A 23734-nucleotide genomic window follows, 5' to 3' on the forward strand; every position below is an offset into this window, starting at 1 on the left:
AGTTAGTATTTCCCAGAGCTTGGACCCCACAACACTATCGAAGGCACAGGACAAGTCGATGAAAGCCGGGCACACAGAGCCCTGCTTGGCAACTGAGTATTTACTGACCAATAGGTGCAGGCATAGACATTGCTCCGCTGTGCCTAGCCCCTCTTGGAATCCAAAAATAATAACTGGTGGTAGTATTGATAGAAAACACACATCCTAAATCACACCATGTCTGGGGGCAAAGTAAAGAATAAACAAAGTCAATGAACAGGTGCTAAAATGGCACAGGTTCCCTATCACCCAAGAAACCTAATGGAAAAATTAAATAGAGACATTATCAAAGCACTCAAAGTACAAGTTCATTCATTACAGTATGAGCACAAATGAAATCCGTCGGTACTGCAGTATCCAAAACAGGATTTTATCCACTGTCGGTGCAATCTAAAATATGTTTCCAAAGGACAAGCAAAACAGCCAACACGTGTTTCGTCACTGGCACATGACTTTTTCAAGGCTAAAAGACCAGTTAAATGCGAACAGTACCAAAAACTCTTAGTCCTGGCATCCGTGTCACAAAATCCAATAAAAACCAAACTGCTACTAAACAATCCTGTAAATACAATCCTTGAAATCGAATGACGTGAAGGAGTTCAGTAATAACAAGAACATATCAGAAAAAGGAAGAATCGCTCGTAAGTCTGAGCTCGAAATCAAAGTGCGGTTGATGTAAATGTTTATCTATTAAAGGCAATGGTAAGCCCACACTAATGTGGAGAGTAGCTACGTTTCAATAATTCTGTTGCTCCTCTTGGAATCCATACTGCCCTTTCAACAGAATGCCGGAGGTCCCTATCCAGTCCTAGAGGTAGGTCAGGACTATCCTGCCCAGTAAAGAAATTGAACAGTAACATTCATGGGACTGGGGATTGCCCTTTTAAAAAAATGGAACAATGATATTTGAGCGCCAAGTTTGTGGTAGGCCGGTCTTACAAAAGGCATTAAAATTGTGGCAAAGGAATGGGGCCCAGAGGTTTGGGGCAGTTTTAAATAAATCCATTGGTTCATCATCAGGACCAGGGGTCTTTCGACATGGACTGTTTAAAATTACCTCCCTTACCTCCTCCACAGAAAATTCCACAGTAAAGGAAAGATTACCTCCTCCTCAGAGGCCACAACATCACTTGAAGAGCCATATACCTTTTTGAAGTGCTAAGCCCAGGCCTCCTGGCTTATAGTGGTGATGGCAGAGTTGGATTTGACTCCCTACGGCATTCCAAAAAGCTCTGGCATCATTTAGCCTGCAAGCCTTCGTCAGATCTCCCCATGATTCATCCTGCAATTATTTCTGCCTCGCTCTAATTGCCTTCCTGCAATGGTACACCTTTAACACATACCTTGGTACATCCTTTAAGGCTACATGCTATTGGAGAACTTCCTACACACCTGATTGAACCATTTCAATCCATCAGGCTTCTGTCTACTAGGTTTTGTCAGTAGGTCAACCTCTGCTGAACCTAATTCACAGAAATGGGTGACACCTCATGCGAGCAATAAGGTGTCTGGAGACAGGCAAGTACATGGGGAAGATAGCTGAAACATAAATTATTTAGGATAGAGGCCATGTCCACATTCCTCCACCACAGGCAGAGCCCCTGGGTCTTAGTTGCAAGGGATTGCAATGTCAGGATCATCGGTCCTCCCTTCCTCCTCAGGATGCTTAATTCCACACATGAGATTATGATCACTGTAGGCATTAGTCTCTGTTTTAGCCTCTTGAACCTAGGCACAGAATTCCTGATTTGTAAATACATAAGCTATCACAGAGGAGCACTCCCTCCTTTCGAATGTTATTTTAGTTTGATAAATGGGATCATAGACTTCAGGGAAATTGAGTAGATGATGCAGCTTAATAAGTTGGTAAAGAGCCTGTTTGCCCTCTCTCATGGTAGACTGTCACATCCAGTGGTAAAACTGTCAAACATAAAGAGTTTGTTTTCCACCTGTATGGACCCCAATTTGACATTAAAATTGCCCCTGAGAATGGTATTATAATCATGGTGCATGGATACTAAAAACTCATCCAGGCCAAATATAAAATCACACACAGTTGGATATTATCAGCGTGGTCAGAATTAAAGTATCCATTGTAGAAGTTAATTATAACAACGTTCATACCAGTTGGCCAGGTAGTTAGAAAGGCTTGAATTAGAAGGCTGTCAGAAGAAATAGGATGACTTTGCAGTTTAAAGTAACTTTAACCCAGGATGGTAGACCGGCCCTGGCCCTGCCAATAATAGAGCGATCAGCAGGGACAGAATAAGAGTTGTACCCATCTAAAACAACTTCCTCAGTGGCCCATGTCTCCTTGAATAAGACAATATTAAACTATGTATATAAAGCACCCAGTCATCAAAGGTCAATTTACCGGCAAGTCCTGCCACATCACAAAAAATAATCTTCACACCAAGCTTCAAAAGCCCGTCAGGGGTATGGTCAGACTTAGAGGGTGGCACAATTCCCTCTAGATTCTTATGGGCAGTACCTGGGCGGGGGAGAAGAAGTGTTAGGGCAGGCCTCAAACTCCTTAGGGGGAAAGGGTCTTTTCCCAGGGTTAGAAATGAGTAAATCGCTTTCAGCCAGATTGCCCACTGCGGACAAACGGTTTGAGACCGATACTGCAAATTAGGGTGCCAGCAAAGAGGACAGGTTCAATCTGTAAACAGCATTCCTATAAAAGTAACCAAGAGACAGAACTCTAATTTTGCTACGGGGAGAAAATACTGACCCTGAGAACTCAATCAGGTGCCTGGCAAACCTGGGATTCCTAAAAGTAACAATAATGCAGCCCCCCTGAACTCGTTCTGTATTTTCCCAACCTAACCCACCCTTCGGGCCATAAGTATCTCTGAGAATAAGCTACCATGGAGGGTGGAGTTCCCCTTGACCCAGTGGGCTACTTCGTTGATCAATCCTGGGGTAGACTCGCTTGCTCCTGGTTGTAATTTGAGAACGTCATCTAATATGGCTACAGAGGGAAAAGCAGCCGGGGGAAGATCACATCTGGAAGTGCAGTCAAAAAGTGGCCTAGCTAGCTCAGATGAACTGGGTAGATTGCTGATTATAGGGGCAGATAACATGGGAGGATTCTGTGCTGGCATACATAAAAGGCCATCCCCCCTAGGCTCTCTTAAAAGAGGAACAGATCAAAAGGATGGGGGGCCGTAATTGATAAACTAGCCCCTAATTGACCACTCTCATACAACCATGCCCCCCCCAAACCGCAATACTCGAGTTGGACTTGGGGGAGCTTGACCTTATGACTCCTGCACAATAACATTTACAGAACTATCCCTCCCTTGCCCAACCACCGTATTGCTGCACCTGCCACACGCAAAATCACCATGCTAACCTCCATTCACCCCAGTCGGTCATACATCCTGTTTAATTTTGATTGAACAACATCCACAATTTTGTTCCCAGTTGTCAGAGTAGGCCCTCAAAGAAGTCTTTACAAAAAGGAACAATAGGGTTGGTCACATTCATCGTGACTGTGGTGTTGGAGCTCTTACATATGTTAACAGCCTTTTTTTCTGCTTTGCCTTGGGGGTCGATAGTTGGACATCTTTTTGCTCCTTGGGGGGGGGGGGGAGAGAATTTAAGTCTTCATTTGTGAACTCCCAGGCCTCCCCTAGAGGATTAAATTGTACATCTGCATCTGGCTGTGTCAAAACTGATAAGAAATGCATCTCTGCTGAAAGGATTTCCTTATCAAGAGCACCCACCAGCTTTTCGATGTAGCCATCCAGCGTGCCCGTTTTTTTCACTGCAGACCCTTCCAGGGTCAGACCTTGCTTACTTGTTACCATTGTGATTTCCCTAGAGCATCACAAAGTGTTCAAACCAAACCGCTACAATAAGAAGATACGTTCAAACCAGGGCATCCTACAGGTGGGATGCAGAGGTTCAACCAGATGGACTAATACTCAGGCAGAAAAGTAAAGGTTACACAGTACCTCAGGAAATAAAAACCACAAGGGGTGGCCCAGCCCAGCCTCCTCCAGGCTCTGACGGGTGTGGATGGGCCCGCCCTTGACATGTGTTTCGCCCAGGTATGGCCCACGCACGTCCTGTAGCGCTTTAGAGCATTATTTACTGGGCAGCACCTACCCCTTTCCAAACACTGGTGTGGTTGCAGCGCGGGGTCCTGTGGGACAGGAGGTCTCTTTTGTGAAGATACAGGCTTGGGCTAGGAGCTTAACACCCCCTCGTGCAGCAGCAAGGTAATGAGCGACCCATGCAGAGGGCCCATGTGCTGCACATTATAATGCTAGTAAATGGGCAGCCCTGCCCCTCTCCAAGCATTCACACAGTTGCAGTGCAATGTCCTGTGGAACAGGAGGTCCCTTTTGTGAGGTTCCAGTCTTGGGCTAAAGGCTCAACACCCCCTCGTGCAGCAGCAAGGTAATAAGCGACCCCTGCAGTGGGCACAGGGGTGTCGCTTTATACCAATATTGACTCAGCAGCCCCGCACCTCTCCAAGACTTGGCGAGGTTGCAACGTGGTGTTCTGTGGTATAGGAGGTCCCTTTTGTGAAAATGAAAGCTTGGACTAGGAGCTTAATACCCCCTCGTGGAGCAGCAAGGTAATGAGCAACCCATCTCTACTTAAAATGAGTGTCTTTGGTAATAGCCTTAATTTTATTTGGAGAAAGCATGATTTGGCCTTTGCCGACAAATCTAGTGGAAATAACATGCCTTTTACAAATACGTTTGTGGATAAAGGAGAAGGCTCAGTGTTGGAAATGGCCCTCTCTGCAGGGTCACCACCAAACCTTTTGCCTTTTCTCCCTCCACTGTTTGCTGAATTCATTTTGTTGGATTTAGGCCTCTGGGCACTTTATCACTACTAACCAGTACTAGAGTGCATGTGTTCACTCCACTAAAACATGGCAACATTGTTATATCCACATGTGGCATTAAGGACCCTATTATCCTTAGCCATATTTACCAATAGGCACAATGCTAACATTGTGCCACTTTGTGACCCCTTGCACCACATTACACGTGTGCCACGTCTAATTTATGCAAGGGGGGCATTCCCACGCAGGGAGGCCGCAAAAAATGGCCCAGTGAAATCTACAAGATTTCACTGCAACATTTTTTCCATCATTTGTAATGCCTGCTCGGAGCTGGCGTTGAAGTGACGGACCTATAGTAGCCTATGGGCCTCCCTAGTGGTTTGAAGCACTAACGCCATATTTTATGGTGCTAATTGAGCAAAGCGCCACAATAGCATCTTAAATTATGATGCTATTGCAGAAACTAGTGCCCTGGTGCACTGTATTGTAAATATTGCACAACCATGGTGTCATTATGTGTGGCAAGGGCGGTGCAAGAGAAGGGGCACATCGAGACCAATGTGGCAATTTATTGTAGCTCTGGCCCTATATGTGTGATAAAAGGCCTCTTTTTGACATGGTTAGCACCCACTTTTTGCCTGATGTATGATGTAGCCTAAAGTTTATACTGCCCAGGCCTCCTTCCAAACAGGGTCGCTGGGATAAAGCTCTTTCCTTAAAACTGTTGTGTGCCATTTGCACATTTGAAGACACCTTTAGCTGCCAACATAAGTCCCCAGTAAATGCCACGTAGGTGCCCAGGGCAGGAGGTACTAAGGGTAGGCCCCTGAGGGCAGCAGCACTGGTTGTGCCAACCTATAGGGCCATGCATTTAAGTGCACCCAGCACTGCCATTGCAGGCTGAGTGCCCTGATGCAAGCCTAAATTTCAAGCTCAACATGGCATACATTGCCTGTGTGGCCTTCCCACTACATACTGCATACAATATGGGTAAGTCACCCCTCTGGCAGGCCTTCCAGCCCTAAGGCAAGGTGCACCATACTGTATGTGAGGGCAAGGATGCATGAGCACTATGCTCCCACTGTGTCCTTGCCAAACCTTGGGCATAGTGAGTAGACAGCAGCCATTTTTAATGCATGTGCTGGGGTCTGGTCAACATGAGTTTCACAGCTACATGATGGCCACTTTGAACCCTGGGTTGTTTGATATAAAAAAAAACTCAGAAGGATAAATCCAAAATAGTGCCAGTATTAGATTTATTACTAAATGTTTCTCAGGAATGTGCACTGCCCTGGTGATGAGCTTTAAAGGGCTTACTGACTTTGAAACTTGACCCCTCTGCCTGCTGCTAGTAGCAGATGGCTGCCCCCATTGCAAACCCCCACTTTTGGAGGGAGCAATGGTGGGAAAATACACAAAGAGTAGGAGGAGTGGCCCCACCTGGCATGCACCACCCCTAAGGTGTTGCCTGCGAGGTGGACACTCCATTTCATTTTCCTCCATCTTGGATGGAAGTAGACTAGCCTATCAGGTATAGGGAAGTGACCTCTCCCTACAGGAAGTAGTCACTTTGTGGGTGTAGCCACCTAAGGTAGATGACTCATTGGTCACTACCAGATTCCTCCTAAAACGCCCACTAAACACAGTATTTAGTGGGCATCCCTAGACCAATAGATCAGATCAGACGGACAAAAGAAGATGAGCACCAAGAAGGTCCAAAGCACGAGAACTGTGGACCTGCTGCACCAAAGAAAAGGTGCCAAACCCTGCCTGCTGCACCTAAGACACGACAATCACCGCTGAGGAGCTGATGGACAGCTGGGAAACTCTACAAAAACCCCAGAAGTCCTCCAGGCTTCGCAAATTGCCAGATAGCTCCCTCCATAGTGAAGGTAGCACTCTAAAACTGCATGAAACCAATAGGCCAGTGAGGGTCACTTCACTGACCAGTCACTAACGCCTGAACCAGACACCGCAGCTGGACCAAACTACACACTGACAACCATGAGGAAAACCCCTGTCAATGTGCCAAGTTTGGTGGCATTGCACCCTCCAGCGGTCAAACTGTGTCAATACCCTGGTTATTGGCCAGCTGACACCGGACATCTAGAACTACTGCCCATCCAGGGCTGTAACAAGGCCAGAAGGAAGCCCCAGTTGAGAGACTTTGGCAACACCCTGGACCTACCACTACCGTTCCCCCATTGTCCTGCAAACGACCCTTAAACCAACTTACCTCCTGCTCCTGAGGGCATACTTGCGCACAGCTCACTTTGCACCTAGCTGCCCCCTGCCCTGCACCGAAGAACCTGCTGTGCCATAAGGGTCCCCCACCGCTTGCGACTTAGAGACTCCAAGAGGCCCCCAAGGAACCATCTTTAAATGTACCTGTGCAGTGATTTTCCAAGTGGTCCCCCGCAGTGGCCCTGCACCAGCTCCAGAGACCTTCTCCCACTGTTCCCACCAGAACCAGGAGCCACCCTAACTTCTACAGCTGGCACAGTATGCCCAACGATGACCTTGACCAACCTGCAAAAGAAGAACTTGCTAAACCAACTGTGCGTTTTTATATGTATTTTTAAAGGTGATCCTCCATTGATTTCTATGATGCGTAATTACGCATAAAAAGACTATTTTTATTCAACTTCAAAAATTCATATCTCGGAAAGTACTTACCTAATTCCGATGATCTTGATCTTTAAATGTATATAAAATCTTGAAGTATTTTTATAAATTGGTCTTGAGGTATTCCTTTGAGTGTGTGAGTTGCAAGATTGATGCTGTGAGTACAACAAAATGGTTTGCACTTCTCCAAGATTGGCCTAACTGCTCGACCAAGCTACCATAAAAATTAAAGCATTAAGTGATCTGTTTTTTACTCCTGTAAACCAACGTGTGGTTGCCTGGACCCCCTGCACGCTGTGCCTAGCTTTGCACGCTACATAGAGGGACAGCCTTCTGCAATGTGCCCAGTCCAGTCCAGGGTCTGTAAATTAAATGTTACTAGTGGACCTGCAGCACTGATTGCGCCACCCAGTTAAGTAGCCCGTTAGATGTCTCAGGCTTGCCATTTCAGAGAGTGTACACAAAGGGAAATGGGGTGTGCCTCATGGGCCATTCACATCCTCATGGTTCTTCACCAGGCTGATAGACCATTGTGGGCAAGATGGGATGGGAGGGAGGATCTGACACTTGCATCTAAATAGAGCTGTTCCTGTCCCCACGTAAAGAGCTGCATAACCTCCTGTAGTGTGTCTGGAGCCAGGGAAGGAAAGGGAGGACCGTTGTGCACTTCAAAGTCCCTCTTGACCTAAGGACATTCCTCCAGGAAGAAGGACTTCTGAAATGCTGAAGGGACTGTCACTCTGCTGGGCCTCTGCCGGTCTTTACTGGCAACCTGCTTTGTTGTGTCTGCCCTGCTGCCTCCTTGCCTGGGAGTGTGCGGCTCGGGCCTGGGACACCCCCACTTCAAAGGCACCACTTCGTATAAGAACCTGCCAAATCAGTACACTTCTCAACCTAAGGACATCCCGCCAGGAAGAAGGACTGCTGAAATGCTGAAGGGATTGTCACTCTGCTGGGCCTCTGCTGGTCTTTACTGGCAACCTGCTTTGTTGTGTCTGCCCTGCTGCCTCCTTGCCTGGGAGTGTACGGCCCGGGCCTGGGACATTGCCTTCAACCTTGATGCATCACCTCTGCATCACCTGGCTGCACGGCTCGATGATGATGCATTGCCTTTGCAAAGGGGTTCGACGACGCCCCACTACTTTAGGATTGATGCCTGCATCTCTTGACAATGACACATTACCTGACTGGGCAAGGCAGGATTTCACATTCAAAAGAGACATTACTTTGAAGTAGGCCTACTTCAAAGGAGGAATTGGGTATAAGAAGGGCACCCAAGAAAACAGACTTTAGAAACACTTCTGGAAACAAGAGGAACTTCTGCCTGGAGAAGGGCTGAAGAGCTGAGGAAGAGGTGCTGCCCTGCCCGTGACTGTGCTTTGTGGAGCTATCCTGCAGTTGCTGCTTCTGCCAGAGTAAGAGGGCAAAGACTGGAATTTGTGTGCCTTCCATCTTGAGAAGAAATCTCCAAGGGCTTGATTTAGAAATTGCCTCCTGTTGTTTGAAGTCTCAGGGACAGCAAAGACTTCTCTCTGCCAGCACCTGGAGTCTCAATAGGAGGCAGGAGGCAAAAAGATTGGGGATGACCCTGCATAAGCACAAAAAGTCCAACACAAATTATATTCACTACTATGCAGAAATAGGCATTCAAAACGGTGCAATTAATAGTTAGAAATGGGCCTAGGGGAACACGAATGCGAAAGTCGGTTCCCCACCTCGGAAAATGTTGTGGTTAGAGGGGAGTGGGAGTACTAGAAAAGCCCAAAGGTAAGTAACGCAACTGTAGGAAAGTACCCTCTTTTTGGCATGTATCCCCCAATTTCTGCCTGATGTCAGTGTGTTTGACTGTGTAGCCTCCCAGAGCCTCTGGAAATGTTTTGAAGGGCACAGATGGCGCCCTCCTTGCATAATCTAGTCTACACCAGTTCAGGGGGCCCCAGTCCCTACTCTGGCCTGAAAATGGACAAAGGAAAGGCGAGTGACCACGTACCTGTCCATCACCACCCCAGGGGTATTGCTCAGAGCTCCTCCAGAGGGTCCCTGGGTTTTTGCCCTGGGTTTTGCCATCTTGGATTCCAAGTTGTCAGGGAACTCTGGGAGCATCTGAGTGGCCAGTGCCAGCAGGTGACGTCAGAGCCCTCCCTTGATAGGTGCTTACCTGTGTAGCTGACCAATCCCCCTTTCTGGGCTATTTAGGGTCTCTCTCTTGGGTGGTTCTTCAGATTCGGATTGCAAGACTCCAGCAGGAATCCTCTGCATCCTTTACTTCACCTTTTTACTGAGGAAACTGCATCTGGACTCTCCAGGAACTCTACAAACTGCAATAAAGAAGCAGAGATGACTTCTGCAACATTGAATCTTCAGCTTCTGCCAGCAACTGCAACTGTTATCAGGTCGTGCATCCTCCGAGGACTGCCTGTCTTCAGCCCGCAACAGAAGGACAAATGAATCTCGCTTGAAGTGAAGGAGTCACTTCCCTACTTCAGCAGGCATCCCCTATGCAGTGACGATCAGTGGCATGGGTCCCCGCTCCTGAAGAAGTGTGTGGATCCAGCAACATGGGTGGTGGACTGAAGTGGTCCGACGATCCTGATGTCCAACTTTGGTGGAGGTAAGAGCTTGCCTCACCACGCAAAACAGTACCCCCATGCACCGCTGATCCTCTCCCTCACCAAGGACACTGCCAAGCCCAACCTCCATAACGGAATGAAGGCCATCACCGAATTGATGAAGAACAGCTGCCTTAATCTGAATTCCGACAAGACTGAGGTCCTCATCTTCGGCTCCACCCCCCCTCCGCAAGGCACGGCTCCTGGTGGCCTGCTGCACTGGGAACCGCACCGACACACACCGACCACGCATGCAATCTGGGATTCATCTATGACTCTTCACTATCTGTGACACAGCAAGTCAATGCCATCTCCTGCTTCAACACCGTCCGCATGCTCCGAAAGATCTACAAATGGATCATCAGTGAAACCAGAAGAACTTGTAAGCAGCAAACTGGACTACGGCAATGCCCTCTTCGCGGGAATCACTGCCAAACTCCAGAAAAGACTGCAACGCACCCAGAACACCTCAGCACGCCTCATCCAGGACATCCCCCACCACTGCCACATCACAGCCCACCTGAGAGCCCTGCATTGACTCCCCGTCAACAAGGGAATCACCTTCAAACTCCTCACCCACACTCACAAGGCACTGCAAAACACCGGACCAAAATACGTCAGCAGACAACTCTCCTTCTACACCCGACCCGACAGCTTCGCTCCGCCGACCTTGCCCTCGCCACGATCCCACGCATCCACAGAACAACCACCGGTGGTAGATCATTCTTGCACCTCTCTGCCAAGATATGGAACAGTCTTCCCACACACCTGTGTCAGACCAAGGACCTCCTTACCTTTAGGAAACATCTCAAGACTTGGATGTTCGAGCAGTAGCAGCCCCCCCTCAGCGCCTTGAGACCCTCACAGGTTGAGTAGTGCGCTTTCCAAATTCCCTGATTGACTGATTGACCATGTGTTTTGCAGTTGTCACGACTTGTTGGCATCCTTCCACAAAGTTCTTCGTGCACCGTGCAGCTCTGGCCCCCAGCACTCTATCCTGCTATGCACAGTTTCCTGTGTGGGTCTCTGGTGGCATGGGATCCCTTTGTGTAGTGCTGAGTGGGCCTCCTTTTGCACCTTCTTTGTCCCCGTGCTGTGGAACTCCTGTGCTCGCTGCCTGGTCTTCTGATTGGTCAGCAACAAAGAGAGCCCACAGAAGACCAGGCAGCACACACAGGAGTCCACAGGATAGGGACACGAAAGTTGCAGAGGAGGTCCACACAGCACTACGAGAAAGGCTTCCACGCTGCCAGAGAACCACTCAGGGAGCTGTGCATCACAGTATAGAATGTTGAGGGTTCGAGCTTCAAGATACATGATGATCTTGGAGGAAGGATGCCAGCAAGCTTTGGCAGCTGCAAAAGACACGGTGCATGGGGGTAGTGTCTTGCGTGGGAAGGCAAGGACTTACCTCCACCAAAGTTGGACAGTTGGAAGAGAGGACCATCAGGATCACATCCTGTGATGCAGGATCCATGCAGCTCAGCAGGAGAGGGGATCCATGCAGCTGGTCGTCATCGCAGTTGGTGCCTGCAGAAGCAGGGGACCGACTCCTTCACTCCAAGGAATATTCCTTCTTTCTTCTGATGCAGGCTGAAGACGGGCTGTCCACAGAGCACAACCGGGGTAATTTTGCAGTTGCTGGAAGGAGCCTGAGATACTATGTTGCAGAAGGTGTCTTGCTTCTTTGTTGCAACTTGTAGGGTCCTGAAGGGTCCAGATTCAGTTTCTTTAGCCAGAAGTCGAAGTGAAGGGTGCAGAGGATTCCTGCTGGAGTCTTGCAATTCGAATCTAAGGAACCACCCAAACAGGGACACTAATTAGCCCTGAAAGGGGGATTGGTCACCTAGCAGGGTGAGCACCTATCAGAAGGGGGCTCTGACATCACCTTATGGAACTGGCCACTCAGATGCTCCCAGAGTTCCCTGCCAACCTTCAATCCAAGATGGCAAAACCCCGAAACCCTGTGGAGGAGCTCTGAGCACCACCCCTGGGGTGGTGATGGACAGGCGAGTGGTCATTCCACTTTCCTTTGTCCAGTTTTGCACCGGAGCAGGGACTGGGGGTACCTGAACTGGTGTAGACTGGTTTATGCAAGGAGGGCACCAAATGTGCCCTTCAAAGCATTTCCAGTGGCTTGGGGAGGCTACCCCTTTCCAGCCTGTACCACCTATCTCCAGCACTCTATCCTGCGACGCACAGGTAACACACCTCTCCCAAAGGAAATCCTTTGTTCTGCCTTCCTGGGCTCGAGCTTTTCAAGCAACAGGAGGGCAGAAACCTGTCTGGGAGGTGGCAGCAGCTTGGCCTGCCTGGAAACCCTAAGAAGGCTGTGATGGCAATACAGGGGGTCCTCTAAGGAGCCCCAAGAGCGCATGGCATCATACAACCAATGCTTGCAAAATCCTTGGGGTATGATTCCAACATGTTTGATACCAAACATGCCTATGTTCGGAGTTACCATTATGTAGCTGGACATAGGTAGTGACCTCTGTCCAGTACATGTGTAAAATGGCATCCCCGTACTCACGAAGTCTGGGAAAATGGGCCTGGAGTTTGTGGGGGTACCACTGCTAGTGCAGGTGTGCCTTCACTTACAGGTACTTTGCACCCTGCCCTCTGGGCTAGAAGGCCTACCATAGGGGTGACTTATATGTGACCTGGTGTAGGGAAAAATGGCAGTGAAGGGTGCTTGCACCTTTTCACGCAGGCTGCAATGGGAGTCCTGCAGAAGCTTTTGCATGGGCTCCCTATGGGTGGCAAAATATATGCTGCAGTCCATAGGGATCCCCTGGAACCCCAATGCCCTGGGTACTAGGTACCATATACTAGAGACTTATAATGGGGCACCAGCTTGCCAATTATGGGTGAAATACAGAGCTTTGGGAGAGAGAGCATAATCACTGGGGTCCTGGTTAGCAGGATCCCATTGAACACAGTCAAGCACACTGACATCAGGCAAAAAAGGGGGTAACCATGCCAAGAAAGAGGGTACTTTCCTTCATCTTCACAAAAGGTACCATTTCAATGGGACAGGGTTGGTCCCTGTAACTGGCCAGCGCTCCATCACAGTTGGCTTGAACTTTGGAATTCCCCCCGGTCTAGCGCGACTAGATAGATCGGTTGGCGCTTTATGCTTCTAAGCACTACAATAACATTTAGGGGGTCATTCCGACACCGGCGGGCGGCGGGCGCCGCCCGCCGGACAGAAACCGCCCAAAGACCGCACCGCGGTCAAATGACCGCGGGGGTCATTTTAACTTTCCCGCTGGGCCGGCGGGCGATCTCCAGAAGATCGCCCGCCGGCCCAGCGGGAAAGCCCCTGCAAAGAGGAAGCCGGCTCCGAATGGAGCCGGCGGATTTACAGGGGTGCGACGGGTGCAGTAGCACCCGTCGCGATTTTCACTGTCTGCCAAGCAGACAGTGAAAATCTTTGTGGGGCCCTGTTAGGGGGCCCCTGCACTGCCCATGCCAGTGGCATGGGCAGTGCAGGGGCCCCCAGGGGCTCCACGACACCCGTTCCCGCCAGCCTCTTCCTGGCGGTGTAAACCGCCAGAAACAGGCTGGCGGGAAGGGGGTCGGAATCCCCATGGAGGATTCCCTGGGCCAGGGGAAAACCGGCGGGAAACCGCCGGTTCCCCTTTTCTGACCGCGGCTTTACCGCCGCGGTCAGAATAGCCCAGGAAGCACCGCCAGCCTGTTGGCGGTGCTTCCGTTGCCCTCCACCCTGGCGGTTTGAAACCGCCAGGGTCGGAACGAGGGCCTTAATCTTTAAAAATTCATATCATGACCAGATGGATTTTTGTTGTTTTGGTCATGTTTTGTTCATTAAATTATAGTCTATTTTTCTAAACCATGGGGCATATTTATACTCTGTTTGCACCGAATTAGCATAATTTTTTTAGACTCTAATTCGGTGCAAAAATAACTCCATACTATGGCACTAGACCCGTCTAGTGCCAAATTTATGGAGTTAAAGTCGTTTTTGGGACGTGGAAACTTACCTTGCCTTAATGAGATGCAAGGTAGCCGTTCCTGTGCAAAAAAAGACTCTATGGCCTTAACGCCATATTCATACTCTTGTGCAAAAATGGTGCACGGGAGGGAGGAGGGGTCAAAAAATGGTGCACAGCTTGCTTTGCCCCATTTGTTAACGCCTGGGTCAGGGCAGGCATTAGGGGACCTGTGTGCCTATTTCCATGGTGGAACACCAAGAAATAAGCCCATAGGTGCCCTCCCCAGGCCACAGGGACATCCCCAACCACACCAGAGGGACTTGGGAGGATGGGGGACCCTGAAATGAGCCCCCATACATGGCACACGGTACAATGGCCATGCCCAGGGGACCCTTGTCCCCTGTGCTGGCCATTGGGGTGGTGGGCATGACTACTGCCTTTTTTAAGGCAGGAGTCATGTGGCATAGGTTTAGCGCCATAAAAAGACGCTAATCTGGTTAGAGTCATTTTGTTTTACTCTAACCTGCCTAATGTCATTTTTTGGTGCAAAATCCCCTTCTCCCACACCGCCAGCTCCACCAAATTAATGTCATTTTTATTGACGCTAGCCTACCCTTTGCACCGGCTTGCACCATTCCATAAATGTGGTGCCTGACTGGTGCACAGAAATAGTGCAAGCCGTTGCTAAACATTTTGGTGCAAAGCTGAGTTAGTTGGTTTTGCACCAAAAAGTATAAATCAGGTCCCTAGTGTGGATGATTTGTGTGCAGTGTTTTCACTGTTTTACTCTTTAAAGTGCTTCACAAATACTGTACACAATTGCCTCTTAAGTTAAGCCTGACTGTACTGTGCCAAGCTACTAGAGGGTGAGCATAGGTTTATTTAGGGTGTGTATCTGATTTACCCTGACTAGGATTGTGGTCCATACTTGGGCGGGGTGCTTACCTCTGACAGCTAGAGACCAAGGCCCTGATTTATACTTTTTGGTGCAAAACTGCACTAACGCAGTATTACACCAAAAAGTTTAGCACCGGCTTGCACCATTCCTGTGCACCAGTCAGGCACCATATTTATGGAATGGTACAAGCCGGTGCAAAGGGTGGGCTAGTGCAAAAAAAAATATGTTAGTCGGGTGGGGCTGGTGCTATGGAAGAAGGGGGTTTTGCACCAAAAAATGACAATAGGCAGGTTAGAATAAAAATAATGACTCTAACCTGCCTATAGTCATTTTCTGATGCAAACCCATCCATGCCACATGACTCCTGTTTTAGAAAAGACTGGAGTCTTGCCCACCACCCCAATGGCCAGCACAGGGGACCAGGGTCCCCTAGGCATGGCTATTGCACCCAGTGCCATGTAGGGGGGAACATCTTAGGGCCCCCTATGGCACTTTAAAAAAAACAATGTAATACTTACCTGTACTTACCTAGGATGGGGTCCCCCATCCTCTGCAGTCCCTCTGGTGTGGGGGGGTGTCCCTGGGGAGGGCACCTGTGGGCCTATACCATGGCGTTCCACTATGGAAATAGGCCAACAGGTCCCCTAACACCTGCCCTGACCCAAGCGTTAATAAATGGGGCAAAGCAAGCTTGGGGCCATTTTTTAACCCCTCTTCCCTACCATGCACCATTTTTGCACGGAAGTATAAATATGGCATTGGGGCCATAGAGTCATTTTTTGCACGGGAATGCCTACCTTGCATCTCATTAAGGCAAGGTAAGTTTCCACTTCCAAAAAATGACTTTAACTCCATAAATTTGGCGCTAGACGGGTCTAGTACCAAAGTATAAATATGGAGTTAGTTTTGCACTGAAGTAGAGTAAAAAAAAGGACGCTAATTTGGTGCAAACAGATTATAAATAAGCCCCCAAATTTCTAACAATACATCATCAATTTTAATCTTTTTTCGGGCAACTTAGAACCCTGTATTGGCAATTTAACCACTGACTCAAGTCCTTTTAGTGATCAACTGTTGCAAAGTGTATCAATTGATATTTCCTCCTTGCAGGCTAGGTATTGCCTAGACATGCGTGTAACACATATCTCTGTATGTGGCAAGAAGGGCTTGAGGATCAAGAGCGAAACAGTGAATACCAATGTTTTATATCTAAACTGGTGGAAGAAAATCGTGCCTTGTTATATATTTGTTTGGACAATGAGGCAAACCCTATTCAAATTATTGAGGCCTTTTCATTCCTTTCTGAGGCTGTTAGAGTTGCCCTTGATAGGCCCCTTATTTTGCACTTAGGAAATTGGAAGCACTGGTTCAATAAAGAATGCTCAAGCACTCACAAGGCACTCATGCTTGCCCTTCAAAAACCCCCTCACGATTCCTCAAGAATTGGCCCAGTGCAGGAAAGCCTACCAGAAGGCCAGTAAAAACCTTCCAAAAGAGAAAGCTCGGTAGGACCTCGAGGAAGCTAGCCTTAAGAAAGGAAGGGAGCATATTTACAAGCCTCGAGCACCACCAGAGCGTTACTTTTTGTGACGCTCCGGTGGCACTGTGCACTGCGCCAAATGTACAAGGCAGTGCTAATTCACTTTTTGTGGCTTAACGCCACCTTGTAAATATGGGCCTCTCTGACGCATGGGTGTTGCAGTGGGTGTTCCATGGCAACACCCGTTGCTTTTGACTCTGCCCCAGGTTTACAAGGAATCGTAAATTTTAGGCAGCTCCAAAAGCTAGCGCGACTCCAGGGGTGGCATTAGCATGGCACAATGAGGAAAAATAGTTTTATTTCACCACATTTTTGCTTTTTCTATGTGTGCTGCATTCTGCAGCACACATAGAAAGAGCAAAAGGCCATGAATGATTGTTTATGTGCAGGAAGTTGTCCCTTCCTGCACATAAACAATCATTCAAGAATTACAATTTGCTACTTCCATGGGATAACATCCAGCCCAAATGTCTTCTGTATTACAATGAAATGAAGGAGACCAGGCTAGCTTGAATCCAGTGGTGCAGTGAGCACGGTACCCACATTTGGGCATACTCTTTCCACTTAGGGCAATAAAAGCAAAAAGACCAGACAATGGATGGAATGCTGAACAATGCAAACATTCACCCCAGTCACACAAACCTGAGTTTAATCCATTGTCTTTTTGCCCACCACGCCACCCTAGTTTGGACCCAGTCATATGCAAATCAGTCTTGTTCCTGTTCCCCATGGGAACAGTTCATCCCGAACTGCCAAGTCAAGTCCTCCCTGGACTGGAAACAAGCATCATGGGACCAGTTCCAGGGTATCACCCCTCATCAACCTGACTAGCTTGAAGCAAGTGGTGCAGTGAGAACTAGTCCCAACTGTAAAGCCTCCTGTGCTGATGGATTTCTCCCAGACCTCTTCAAGAGCCAGATCGAGCTCTGGGACCCATTGGTTAAAAGTGTTCTTAGGCTGGTAAGCCACTACAGCAAACCATTCACCTGGTTGCAGTCAATTATTATCCCCATCTTCAAAAAGGGGAATCAAGGGGACATGAGCTGTCACTGCCCAATCTCTCTCCTGGACTCTACGGTGAAGATCGTGGCCCATGTCTTTTTATCACATCTTGAGGCCTGGGCCGAGGATTCCACAACACTCTCCAATATTCATTACTGGTTCAGGAGAGGGCAAGGGATGGAGGACCAATGCCTCAACCTCTCTCTTCTGGTGGACAAGTATTCCTTTGCTAAGCAGGGCTCTTTATTTTTGGGGTTTATGGACTTGTTCAGTGCCTTTGATCGTATCTCTTAGTAAATTCTGGGATATAATAGAATATCTTGGTGCGGACAGGTCTATAATTAACCGAATTAGAGAGATGTATCAGAACTCCAGTGCATCTGTGAGATTCAGTTTGGGAGGGGAATGCTCAGAGTCCTTTGGCAACCGCAGGGGGGTAAGGCAAGGTTGTTTACTTGCAACTTTCCACTTTACATTCTACATCAATCATCTGGAGAGGGAATTGGTTCAAAAGTGCAGTGACATGACCCAGATTGGACAGCATCCCATACCACCACAGCTGTACGGAGATGATGCTGTCCTTATGTGGCAGACCTCGTAGTGCTGCAGTTCCTCCTTGATGGATTCACAGCCTTTACAGAGGGCTTGGACCTTAAAGTCATCATAGGTAAAACCTTTGTTATGTCTTGGAGCCCTAAATGCACGGTTAAGTCAAGATTTATTTTGCTTTCCAAACTCATCCAAGCTACAAATAATTTTAGTTATTTGTGTCTTGTCTTCATTAAATCAGGGTCTGAGCACCATCAGTTGGAGACCAGATACAGTGAGTTTGCGCAGAGTATTAATGCGTTCTTTTGATTTGCAGGTAAACTCTAAAGGAGACCAGTACATCATATGCTAGCGATCTACCTGGAAAAATGCCTAAGTGTGGCTACCTCTGGGCCGGGGTCGGGGCTTTAATAAAGTAACTGGGCTACAGATAGCCAAACATAGGTTTGCCCATAACTTTCTTCCCTTACCACAAAGCACTGACATTTTTAATTGTCTTAATGAGTTACGGCTAACCTCCTTGGTAGGTAAAATACAAACGCACCCTCTTATTTTGCAGTGACAAGTCTGGGTCAATGAGGATTTGGCATTAAATAGAGCAATTATAGAAGACTGTTTGTCATTGAACTAGGGCCTTGACATGCTGTCATTGAGGAGGGATTAGGGCTATGACTTTGGTTCCGTCCAGACTAGAGCTGTTTGAAAATCCTCGTCTCTTCCTCAACAAAAGGATACTGAGGGATATGTGCTACGCAAAGTTTGGGGTAGGAAGATGAGACACAGTTAGAACTATGCCCTCGGTTAAATCTTATATCTTGCTGTCCCTTTTCGAAGGTCTGCAGCCATGCTTGCTACTGAGTACCCAGCATCAACAAGCAGTTTACAAATGGCATAATTGAAAGGTTTGATGTCACCATTTCCCAGCTTTCAGGAATACGCAGAGTTGACTCAAAAACATTTTGTTTACCACTGCAGCACGTTTCCTATTTTTTGTGCTTTCAAACGACTTCCAGTTAGTGGTGCAAACCATTGTAAAACCCATGGGTGATCTTTGAAAGCTATAGATTTCTGGAAGGTAGACGAAACTACAAATTCAGCAATGGGTCATATGTGTAGATCCGCCAATGGTTTTGCAAAGAAACTAACTGTTGAAATAAATAGATATTGAAACCAAATAGGAAAAAAACAGCTATTTCTGACAGTGTTTTCATCTGTAACTTGGTTGTGGGGATATATAGGGTTTAGAGTTTCTTCAGATACGGAGTTTAGGTCCAGTAGTTATCTGCACATCTCTGAATGTGTGGGCACCTGTTCAAGCACAAATCCAGCAAAATCTAATTGGTAACAATAAATATCCTACTATTTTATGCTCCTACATGTCCTCTGATAAAAATTATATGTCACTTGTGCAGGTAGGCCTAGTGCCCATGACTGAAAACATCCCAAAACGCAACATGGACACGTCACATTTTTTCACTCAAAACTGACCCACATTTGCAAAGTGAGTACATGTGGACTTTGGCTCTTAGCTCAGCCGGCACTTAGGGAATCCTAGCAAACCTGTATATTTTTTAAAACTAGACACCTAAGGGAATCAGAATGGGGTAACATGAGTGGCTCTTATGAGGTTGGCGTACTCAGAATATCTTGCAAACCTCAAACTTTGACTAAAAAACACATTCTCCTAAGGTTTCTGTGATGAAAAGTTCTGGAATCTGAGGGGAGCCACAAGGCTCCTTCCCCCAAGAATGCCCCATGTCTTCTGATAAAAAAGTATCTCACTTGTGGGGGTAGGAGTAGTGCCCACGACAGGAAACAGCCCAAAACGCAACATGGATACATCACAATTTTCCACTCAAAACTGACGGTTTTTTGAAAAGTGGGAACTGTAGATTTTGGGCCCTAGCTCAACTGTCACCTAGGGAAACCTGGTAAACCTTTACATTATTGAAAACTAGACACTTAGGGGAATCCAGGATAGGCAACTTGTTTGTCTTTCACCGGGATGGTTGACCCAGAATCCTTTGGAATCCTCAAACTTTGACTAAAAAATTAATTTTCCTCCTATTCTTCTAATGGAGAGTTCTGGAATCTGAAGGGGAGCCACAAACATCCTTCTACCCAGCAGTCCCCTACGTTTTCAGATAAAAATGGTACCTCATTTGTGTGGGTAGGTCTAGGGCCCGTGACAGGAAATGGCAAAAAATGCAACATGGAAACATCACACTTTTCCTCTCAAAACTGACCTGTTTTTTGCAAAGTGGGTAGCTGTGGATTTTGGGCCCTAGCTCAGCCAGGACTTAAAGAAACCTAGCAACCTGTACATTTGTGAAAACTAGACATCTAAGGGAATCCAGGATGGGGTGACATGCCTGATTCTCACCTGGATGGGGTACACAGAATCCTTTGCAAAATTCAAAGTTTGATTAAAAAACACATTTTCTTCAGATTTCTGTGATTGAACGTTCTGGAATCTGTGGAGAGTCACAAAGTTCCTTCCACCCACCATTCCCCTAAGTGTTCTGATAGAAATGGTACCCCACTTCTATAGGTAGGCCTAGTCCCTGCCACAGGAAACAGTCCAAAATGCAACATGGGTACATCACATTTTTCCACTCACAACCGACCTGTATTTTGCAAAGTGGGTAGCTGTAGGTTTTGGGCCCTAGCTCAGCAAGCCCCTAGTGTAAACTAGTAAACCTGTACATTGTTGAAAACTAGGCACATAGAGGATTCCAGGATGGGGTAGCTTGCGTGGCTTTCACCAGAGTAGTTTACCCAGAATCCCTTGCAAGACTCAAACGTAAACTAAAAAACACAAAATACATTTTCCTCACATTTCTGTGATGGAAAGTTCTGGAATCTGCAGAAAGCCACAAACATCCTCCTGCCCTCTGATAAAAATGGTACCTCACTTGTGTGGGTGGGCCTGGTGGCCTTGACAGGAAGCGACCCAAAGTGCAACATGGATAAATTACATTTTTCCACTGAAAATGTACCCTTTTTTTTCAAAGCGGGTAGCTGTGTATTTTGGTCCCAATCTCACCCGGCACCTAGGGAAACCTGTCAAATCCATATATTTATGATAACTAGGGGACTAGAGAAAAAGGTGACATACCAGACTTTCACCAGGTTGGTTTACACAGAATCTCTTGCAAAACTCAAATATTGCCTAAAATACATTTCCGCACATTCTGTAATGGAATGCTCTGGAATCTACCAGGAGCCACAAACATCTTTCCATCCAGCATTCCCCTAAGTCTTCTGATAAAAATAGTACCTCACTTCAGTGGGTAGGCCTTGTGCCCGCAACAGGAAGCAGCCCTAAATGCAACATGTACAGCTCACATTTTTTCACTCAAAACTGACACGTTTTATGCAAAGTGGATAGCTGTAGATTTTGGACCCTAGCTCAGTGAACACCTGGGGAAACCTAGCAAACCTTTACATTTCTGAAAACTAGACAACTAGGGGAATCCAGGATGAGGTGACTTGCATGGCTTTCTCTTGGTTTTATTACCCAGAATCCCTTTCAAACCTCAAAACGTTGACTAAAACATATTTTCTTTGCATCTCTGTGATGGAAAGTTCTGGAATCTGTGAGGAGCTACAAACTTCCTTCTACTCCGCATTCCCCTAAGTCTTCTGATAAAAATGGTGCATCACTTGTATGAGTAGGTCTAGTGCCTAAAACACAACGTGGATACATCACATTTGTCCACACAAAACTGAGCTGTTTTTTGCAAAGTGAATAACTGTGGATTTTGGGCCCTAGATCAGCTGAGACCTGGGAAGACTAACCAACCTGTACAATTTTTGAAAACTAGACAGCCAGGGGACTCCATGGTTGCATGCCACACATGGATTCCATGAAGGTTTCTTATCCACAATGCTCTGCAAACCTCAAACGTTGCCGAAAACTGCACATTTTCCTTGCATTCATGTGACATAAATGTCTGGAATCAATGGGAATTCACAACATTTCTACCACCACGCATTCTCCCACTTGTCCTGATACAAATGCTACCTTACTTGTGTTGCTGGGCCTCGTGAAAGCAACAGGCAAACATCACATCAAAGTCAATTGGAGTTTCTTGGAGTGACTCTCATTGACTATGGTTTGATTGTACCTGTCTGGTTAGTTCTTATTTAGGTCCTGTTTCAGTTTGAAAAACTTCAATGAGCCTTGCCCTTACCACTTCAGCAGTCTTACGCCATTTCCATGTTTTTTTTTCCCTCGTTGTCCTCTTCCCAACCAACTTACTCCAAAATGACTTTTATAGGCCTTATTAGTTGCCCTTAATGTTCACTGCACTATGTTGCTGACTATGTCTGAATGGCTTATGGTTCTTATTATATGCAGGGCATAGCCTGGTGTTTTGGGTCACTCTTCAGTAAACCAGGTTCTCATCCTTCAGTGGCAGGTTTAATTATCTTCTGTGCAATCACAACTCAGCTCTTATTCCACTACCTTCACTTTCACTCATTTTGTAGATGGAAATAGGCAATTTAAATTTGTTGGATTCCAGATCTTTGTGCCAGACATTCTGCACCAGACCACATTGGTCACACAAATATTAGGAAACTGTTGGAATGTTTTGTGAATGCCCATAAATTTAATGCTCTGTCATCCCCTGCAAGAGCATGTTCTTTTCTGTGTAGATCCATGTTTCCACAACACTAAGGTTAACATTGCAGAAAACATGCAGTACTGTTAAGTCCTATCTCCTAAATTAAATATCTCCACACTTTGATTCTGTAAATTTGGATTGGCCATTTGTTAACACAGACTGTTTTCTTTTGCTCACCAGGTAGAGCTTAGGAGCACAAAAAAGTTGTCAATAAGGAAAGTGATGCAAGCAAAGCTCTGAGTTGCGACAGTTTCCAGGATATGGTGATTTGTATTCAGTTACTATGTATGATATCAAGTCTATTTGCTTCTTTGGTTATCAAGACCCATGTGGGACCTGACCCTCTCTGCCCCCAAACATTGTGCCTGCACTCTCCTGTTTTCTCAACCTGTTTTTGTTGACTTTAGAACCCTGCACACTTTGCCACTGCTAACTAGTGCTAAAGTTCTTGTGCTCTCTCCTTTCAACATGGTACAAATTGGCTTACACTCAATCGGCACATTTAATGTACTTGTAAGTCCCTAGTAAAGTGGCACTGCATTTACCAAGGACCTATAAATCAAATACTTCCAGAGGGCCTGGAACACTTACAGTGCCGTCCACTTATGTGACTTTTTAAACATGTCTCCCGTCTGTCATTGCAGCCTGTGTGCAGTTTTAAAGTGCCATTTCAACCTGGCAAAATTCCTATATGTCACCACTAGTGTATGCCATAAACAGCCCTTAGGCCAATGTGTGTTGTATTTGCAAAGTTGGACATGTACTTTCAAGTTTTTTATGTTCTGTTAGTGAGAAACTCTCAAATTTGTCTTAACTACTGCAAGGCCTACCTCTGCCATTAAATAAACTTGGGTTACCTTATTACGTTTAATAAGTGATACTTTTGATTGGGAACAGGTAGAAAAGTACTGTTTGGCGGTATGATTTAAAACCCTTTTTTAATGATAAAAACATATTTTAACTTGCAATTCTGAAAATGCCACTTTTAGACACTTTGCATTTTTTTGTCCTAATCATTTGGTGTCTGCAGCCTGATCCAGGGTTACGACTAGGTGTAGCTGACAGTTGGCCTTTGGGT

Source organism: Pleurodeles waltl, chromosome 1_2 (genome assembly GCF_031143425.1).
Source record: "Pleurodeles waltl isolate 20211129_DDA chromosome 1_2, aPleWal1.hap1.20221129, whole genome shotgun sequence".
Classification (NCBI taxonomy): Eukaryota; Metazoa; Chordata; class Amphibia; order Caudata; family Salamandridae; genus Pleurodeles; species Pleurodeles waltl.